Source organism: Parasteatoda tepidariorum, chromosome 7 (assembly GCF_982258835.1).
Source record: "Parasteatoda tepidariorum strain Cologne lab strain chromosome 7, Ptep-v5.0, whole genome shotgun sequence".
In the NCBI taxonomy this organism is placed as follows: domain Eukaryota; kingdom Metazoa; phylum Arthropoda; class Arachnida; order Araneae; family Theridiidae; genus Parasteatoda; species Parasteatoda tepidariorum.
This window is the reverse complement of record NC_141761.1, coordinates 46,864,096-46,872,712: the sequence shown is the minus strand read 5'-3', so window position 1 is coordinate 46,872,712 and position 8,617 is coordinate 46,864,096. Positions and strand designations below refer to the sequence as shown.

The 8,617-nt window shown below is 31.0% G+C and overlaps 1 long non-coding RNA gene across 1 annotated transcript; it reads right to left on the bottom strand.

Annotated features, from left to right (window-relative positions):
• Positions 1-436: 436 nt before the first annotated feature.
• On the bottom strand, positions 437-5,728 carry LOC147807119 (uncharacterized). The gene is made up of 2 exons (XR_015435503.1): positions 5,208-5,728; positions 437-708 (listed from the first exon to the last, which is right to left on the bottom strand). It is a non-coding gene; the product is annotated as an uncharacterized LOC147807119 (long non-coding RNA).
• Positions 5,729-8,617: the final 2,889 nt, after the last annotated feature.

Below are 8,617 nucleotides of genomic sequence, written 5' to 3'. Positions count from 1 at the left end.
TGTTAGGGAAAATCTTGCAAAGTAAAATCCGTAAAATGTCTTAATTTAGGGAAAGAGGGAAATCTTAGTAGTTGCTATTGGTTTATGAGATAGATCGAACGTTTCCCACACAAGAGCAAAGGGAAAAATGTCCTGCTCTTAATTAAATGCATAGTTGAGCCAAAAATAGATTTAAGAACAGGATGTGGCTTTTAAAAGTGTGAGAAAGTATTTCAAATAGAATAATTAATTAGGAATAAAGTAGGAGTTGTTTTATAGCAAAGAAACTAACATAAAAAGATTAATTGAAGCTTTTTATGTTACATATATATATATATATATATATATATATATATATATATATATATATATATATATATATATATATATATATATATATATATATGTAGGATAAAGGGGGTGAAGCGAGGGTTTCTCAAAAATAAAGAAGCTGTGCTAAACTTAATAAAAATATATATTAACAATAATAGGCAAGTAAGCTACAATTTCCACTGGCATCCTCCTCGAGCCAGTCATTCTAACAATAATGGTGTACTTGTAAAAGAACAAAAGAATGTAGACGTATGTCTATTAATGTCCTTGGTTTCAATCACGTGATAGGATGAATGCTTCGTAGATTGGATCTGTATTCCACACGGCCGTCCTGCTCTTCACCGACCGCGGTGACCACCTTCTCACCAATAGACATGTTTGTTCCAAAGACATTTTCTGAAAATACACAAGAAAAAAAAGAACAGTACAAAAGCAAATATTTCAAAACAATTGGCTATAAGAAACAAAAAAAAATTATTAGTTTTTTTTTTTTTTTTTTTTTCAGTCCATATGGTTCCTCAATTTCCCCAGATCTTCATATGGTCTGCAGCAGTAGAAGTCATATTAGGACCATCGTGAGTTCCAAGTTTTCTGACATTGTATCTATCGTTGTTGTTCACCTTAGTAACTTCATAAGGTCCGTAGAATTTTGGTCTCAACTTGAGTCCTGTACCGAACTGCGTTCGTTGAATGGCAACGACATCCCCTTTCTCATACTTGTGAGCTTTCTTCCGCTTTTTGTCATATGTTCGCTTGTTTTCCTCTTGAATCTTATAAATGTTGACTTTAGCGTTGTCACGAATCTCTTGTCTGTTACACATTATGGTGTTTTCATGTTCTTCCTTCAATATTTCCAAAAGCTTGTCATCTTGTTTTTGTTTCATTTTAATGCCAGTGAGCAGTTCAAATGGCGGGTATTTGGTACTTCTAGATGTAGTAGAGTTTAATGTTCTTTGTACTAATGGTACGTATTTATACCATTTCTCTGGATCGTTTATGGATAGTTTTGCTAAAATGGGAATAAGTGTCTCGTGAATTCTTTCAATCATTCCGTTTCCTCGTGGGATTCCAGTTGTGATGGTAAGATGAGTAATGTCTTCATTTGCACAATAATCGCTAAATTCTTTAGAAGTAAACGCGGCACCTTTATCGCTAATCAGTCTATTAGGATTTCCAAAATTTGTTTGTTGTAGGTTTAATTTCTGAATGGCATCGAATGATGATGTAGATTTTACAGGATAGAGCCATACGTATTTTGTGAATGCATCTACCACAGAAAAAATATGGTTGTAGTTTTTATTGGTGGATGGCATTGGACCAATAAAGTCAATGTGATATGTGTCTAATGGAGTTTCACCTTTTGGAATTGGGTTTAATAAACCCTCTGCTTTTCCCTTTTTCCTGTTTACTAAAATACACTTAACACAACTGTTAATTACATTTTCTACGCACTGTCTGATGTTTGGGAAAAAATATTTATCTTTAACAAGATTTTCTGTTTTGTTTACCCCATAATGACCTAATTCATGAGCATTTTTTACAATTTCTATTTGCATGGTCTTAGGGACCACTAATAAATCTCTATCGTTAACAATTTTGTAAAGAATATCATTTTTCACAAAGTAATTATCCTTTTTACCACAGTTAATTAATTCCTTAATTGTTGATATAAATTCGTCCTCTTTTTGGGCTGTTGAAATTTTAGGTGTTATTTCAGGGGTTTCAATAATCATTATTGGATAACGGCTTAAGGCATCAACGTGACGCATGTGTGTCCCTGAGCGATGAATTATTTCGTATTCAAATTCTTCTAGAAATAATGCCCAACGAGCTATTTTAGGGGTAATTTCTTTTTTCTCCATAGTTTTTTGGAATGCCGAACAATCGGTAACAATTTTGAATTTTTGTCCTAATAAATAAATGCGAAATTTCTGTAAAGCTGTTATGATAGCTAAGACCTCTAACTCGTAACTGGAATATTTTTCTTCCTGTACTGAGGTTTTTCGACTCATGTAATGAACTGGGTGGAATTTTCCATCATCGCCCTCTTGCAATAGGATTGCTCCGTAACCAAGTTTAGATGCATCTGTATGCAATTCTGTTCTAGCACCCTGTCTAAACAAATTGAGAACTGGGTTTGTTGATAATTTTTCTTTCAATTTTTGAAAAGCGATTTTTTGTTCTGGTCCAAAAATAAAATTAGTGTCTTTACGCAATAAGTCGCTTAATGGTTTTGCAATATATGCATATCCTTGAATAAATTTACGGAAATAACTTGTAAGGCCTAAGAAACTCTGAATTTGCTTGATATTCTTAGGTTCAGGGAAATTTGTAACTGCTTTCGTTTTTTCCATTGAAGGTGTAATAGTACCGTTTTCGATTATGTGTCCCAAAAAATTAACTTTAGTTTTTAGAAATTGACATTTTTCGAAATTTATCTCCAAGCCATATTCTGAGGCTATCTTAAAGATTTTTGTTAAACGCTCTAGACCTTCAATTTCATCCTTCGCTATTACGTCTATATCGTCCATGTATATTACCATAATGCCTTCATTAATTAGATCTCTGAATATGTGATTAATAAATCGTTGAAATACGGCAGGGCTATTAGCTAAACCGAAGGGCACTTTGGTAAATTCATACTGACCATTGGTGGTGACAAATGATGTGTATTTTTGACTATCTTCATTTATTTGTAAGTGAAAAAATGCGTTTTTAAGATCCAGTAGAGAATGAATTTTTGCCTCGCTTATACTATCTAAAATATCATCTAAGACAGGAAGGGGGAATCTATCCTTAATTGTCTTTTTGTTTAACTTACGATAATCCACGCAAAGACGCATAGTACCATTTTTCTTCTTACACAAAACAATAGGGGAAGCAAAATCTGAATTACTAGGTTTAATAATACCTTTTGATAACCATTCCTTTATTTGGGAATCAACTATTTGTTTTTCAACATATGGTAATCGACGAGGTTTACAGTAAATTGGTGTATCGTCTGTTAAAATTATATTCATTTCTAAATTACTTGTTTTCACTTTGTGAGGCTTATAGTTTTGGATAAGATTAAATACACCCTGTTTAACATGCTCATTTTTGATATGATTTAAGTGCATAGTATTTATATCATTTATATTCAATTGAAAACAATTAAAAATATCATCATGAAATTCAAATAAAAAGTTGTTATCATCATGCAAAGTATCACATAATAAGGAATTATCAAAAGACAAGGAATCATTTAAACACAGATCGTTTTTCTTGTTTAAAAGTAAACATTGAGATTGAGAATTTTCCTTTTGCAATAAATCTCCTGCATAAGCATTTTGATCATTTATTTTTTTATTCGAAGTGTTCGAAGTTGTTTTGAATTTAACATCTGGCGAATCTGAAATTTGACACTCGAAAAGAAGAGCTTTTACTTGAGGGATTATGACGCAACACATCGAAAGTTTATCGGTTACTGCGAACGAACGGGATGCATAATTCACGTTTAATGATGTTTTGACTTGGGAGTGAAATTGTAAGAGAATAAGTTTTCGCTTTAATTATCTCTCCAAAACAACTTTTTAATTCAATTGAACTTTCTGGGATACGATCTTTCAAATTTACATATTTGCTATTTATAACACAAATGCGTGAACCCGAATCTACTAAACAGTTAATTTTTCGTTCATTAACGTTTAATTCAATAAATTCCAAATTATTTACACATTGTTCATTGATTGAGTTTTTACTTTCGATTTGATTAATCTGATTTGCATTAATTTGTGAAGGATTAGTTTGGTTTTGAGTTTCTTTAAACTTCATATTGCAATTTTTTGCGAAATGTGAATTCGCACCGCAAATGTAGCAGTTTCTAGTGTCTGGCAATTTATCTGTTCGTTTAAAAGTGTTTGCCCTATATTTTCCTTGATGAGTGTTTTTAGGAGAATGAAAAGTGCTCCTATATCGATGTTGATTTTCTGTGTGGTTGAATGTTGACTGCTGTTCATTTTGCGATTTTCTTTTTGCCGTAAAGTAAATATCGCATTCTTGTGCTAATTCGAGAGGCTTGAACCAACCATTAGCCTGTCTTACGCCAATATGGGCGGATGTGTCTCTGTCTAGTGTTTCATATATTTTATCCGAAATGATTAAATCACATAATGTTTTAAAGTCATTTACTTCTCTCAGACGTAAATAATACTCAAAAGTTGAACGAATTCGTGTTGCAAATTGAATGTGTGATTCATCAAAATTTTTTCTTTGGTGGCGAAAATTAAATAGACACTGTTGAGGGGTTATTTGGTTTTCTCTTAGAATTAATGATTTAAGTTTTTCGTAATTTTTTAATTCCTCTTCTTCAATGTATAACAAGATGCTGTTTGCTTTTTCACCTAGCATATTAATTAAGATTTCAGCTTTAAGCCTCTCATTTATGTTTTTCGTATTAAAAGCTCTTTCCAACGATGAAAAAAATTGAATAAAGTTTTCAGGTTTCGATGGAACTGGAAGAGATAGAGTTTTAATGCTATGAATTAGATTCTCAATGTTTGTTTGAGGTGTATCATTTATTGTTTTGGGAGGGTCAATTTCAAATGCTTTGTTTTTCGCCTCTAATAAAAGCATTTCTTTCTCGAGTCTTTCTAATTTTAGTTTTTCTAACTCAATCTGAATTTCGCTTTGTTTTAGTTCCCTGTCTGCTATTTGTACTCTTTCTTCTACGGCGTTAGTTATCAAATTTTTGACAAATTCAGAATCATTCTTAAATATTTCGGAACATTCAATTTTTTCTTTTAATTTAACGATATTATCGCTGCTGTCTGCGATGCCTCCTATTTCCTCTAATACTTTTACTAGGTCTTGTTTCTTTGAATTTTTATACATTTTTAAAATTGAAAATTTCCTACCTTGTTTGAAGAGACTCTCAGTGTCCAATGGTAATCCAATGTTTCGTTGATTCAAACCAGATTCGTATCCCTTTTCGTATCCAAGGATTTCACACTGCACTTCCACGGAAAAGATGACTGCACTTCTGCTTCACAAAATAATCCAATAATTTCAGGATGATTCGAAAGTTTCATGAAAGTTTCTGGGTCAATTCTGTCCTTCGCGACAGATCCGGTTATTGCTCAAATCGCGATCCACATTCCCGTGGACGAGCCCCCATTTGTAGGATAAAGGGGGTGAAGCGAGGGTTTCTCAAAAATAAAGAAGCTGTGCTAAACTTAATAAAAATATATATTAACAATAATAGGCAAGTAAGCTACAATTTCCACTGGCATCCTCCTCGAGCCAGTCATTCTAACAATAATGGTGTACTTGTAAAAGAACAAAAGAATGTAGACGTATGTCTATTAATGTCCTTGGTTTCAATCACGTGATAGGATGAATGCTTCGTAGATTGGATCTGTATTCCACATATATATATATATATATATATATATATATATATATATATATATATATATATATATATATATATATATATATCAATTAAGAAAACGCGAATTAAAAATTTAACCTAAAATCCAAGATGGCGACGGTAATAATTTATTCTTATGATCATTTATTGTTTTTTATTTTAACCGGATTAATTTCAAAACTAATGAAAATACTTGAAATCTTTAATTGATTTACCTCGGTTTTATTCTATCGAAGCAAAACAGGCATTTGAGTTCAAAAAATAATTCGAATAGTTCTTCCAAAAGAAAGCTGCAATAAGAAAAAAATTCCATCTTTCCTTTAGGGTGTTCTTTTCTTCATTTTAATCTTACATCCGGTAATTAAATTGACAACGGAGTTCCCCCACTTTCGAAAAAGATGAAACTCGGAAATTCGATTCTTTCCAAGTAGAAATTAAAAATTCTAAAAAAAGGGGAGAGTTTTTATTCGTGAAATGAAATTAGAAACGGGGAATATTCAGAAAAGCTGGGACTTTTAATTTATAAGCCAATTTCTATTACTAGGATCAAAATTTATTCGATGTAACAATATCTTTGGCTTAGAGATAATAATTCTGCAATAAATTCAAAAAATTAATGCTATCTATTATATATTCTTAACGGGCTTAATTTTTCAGAAAAAGGTTAATTTTTCTAATTTAATTTATAAATACTGTAATAAATAAAGATAGAACTACTTATTTTTACTTAATTCTACAAGTTTAATTCCACTAAATAGAAACATTCAACGGAACATGCCCGGATACATTCAACGGAACATGCATCAATAGAAACATGCCCGGTGGCTGAGCGGTAGCACTTCGCGCTGCCGTGTCACAGGTCCCTGGTTCGATCCTCGGGCCGGGCAGGGTTGACTCAGCCTTTCATCCCTTCAGTGGGTCGATAAATGAGTACCAAGCATGCTTGGGAACTAAACACTGGGGGTTCCGCGTTCGGCTGACCACCTGACCGGAACATCTGCTTCTGCACCCCAGAGCCCAAGGTCAAGAAAACTGAGATGGGCACAGTAGGCCTTGGCCCTCTAGGGCTGTTGCGCCGCTGAGTTTAGTTTAGAAACATTCAACAAATAAATTAAATAATTTAAAAATGAACTAGATAATAATAAATCATATAATGTAAAATATCTTTTCTTAAAATTTGAATTTGAAACGTTTTATCCTATTTAATAAATAATCTAACAAATTGTTTAAAATTTAATGCGTTATCTGTAGCTCAAATAGCCTAAAATTTATTAAAACAATATTTAAGTAATCAAAAGTTAAAAGCTGAATAAGAATTTCGCATATGCATTGGAAAACATTAATTATACGCATACGCTTACATTCTATTTAATAAATTAAAACAATTGTAATTATTAAATTTAACGAAAAACCATTTTAAAGTTAGCGATAGACAAATCCCTTGTTTATTAGTTTTCATATTCTCCTTAAATAAATGTCAAAAATACATGTCAAAGAATTCAGTAAAAATTAAAAATTCTTTTTACTTGAAAATATCAGTTTCGCCTTTAAATTGTGTATCGAATTCAATATCGATCTTCCTATTTAATATTAGGCTGTAATTCTTTGAGGGATTTTATTATTATCATGGATTTTATTTTATTATGTTTATGGAGTCAAAACAAAATTTCTAAAAATTGAAATCTATTAAGGCAGGTTGTGCAAAGTTATTCGAAAATATATATATATATTAATTTAATAACAGTAATTTAATAATAGTAATTTAATCAGTAATAATTTAATCAGTAATAATTTTCCAATCTATTTAGAAGGTCTTTAAAAAAGATTGTATAGTAATTCCTTTTTAATAAAAGGAGTGAAGTGGGTTTTGGTGAATATTTTAGTAAAATTAGGTGTTTGAAACTAAAATAAAATATACAAAATAAATTTACAAATAAAACCTCAGGAAAAGGTCATCAAAGATGATTTACCTGCTTATCACTAGATGGAGATACTAGTATACTATTTCTATCTGGTGCCCTAACAGGATTTCTACTATTGTATTATTTTGTTGTGAGACAATGTTGACTATTTTAATAACGTTTTATTTTTAAAAAGAAAGAAAACCGAGGAAAATATTTAACATTTTAAACCGTTTCTATATTTTATCGATTTCTTATTGAACTTTTACTTTGAACGGAATATGGATATGTTAGTAATCAGATATTACTAACTGTTTGTGAAATTCTTGTCAAAAATGAAGTCATATATTTTCGGGAGCAGTAATTCTTAATTTTCCGAATGCAATTTCAATTTTACCGAATGATCTATTTTTTTCGATTTTTATCACTTTTTCCTCACCCACAAGTAAATAAAAAAATTTGATTTACTTTTGACTTCAATAGAGAAAGGAAGAGCTTTGGTTAGATAGAAAATTATTTGTTTATACCGAATTTTCATACTTTCGGATTTAAAATGCATGCGACAAATTAGATAATTATTAAAATTCCCCAAATGTCAGACAAAACTTACGAGATTCCTGAACAACGAAAATGATACTACAATGATACTCCACAGTTACCTCTCATCCTGAGGAACCTGATACAAGCCTACATATTTTGCCGAATCATTATCAGAGTCAATCAGAACAAAAATGTAATTAGTCACCCTAATTTGCTTCTTGTCTTTCAAAGTTATAATAGCAGTTTTTCCAACCACTTTTTTCAAATGATAGGTTTTTTTTAAATTCATTTATTTTTATTTATTTATTTTTTAACTTTCGTTCTTTGTGTTACTTATTTTTACTTCCATTTTGTTTTATGCTAACACTGTTCCACACTAAAACAAAAAAAGTTCTGCCGCAAAAATCTCAGTCCTAATACAATATAACGCTTTAATAAAATCAAGAAATTTCAA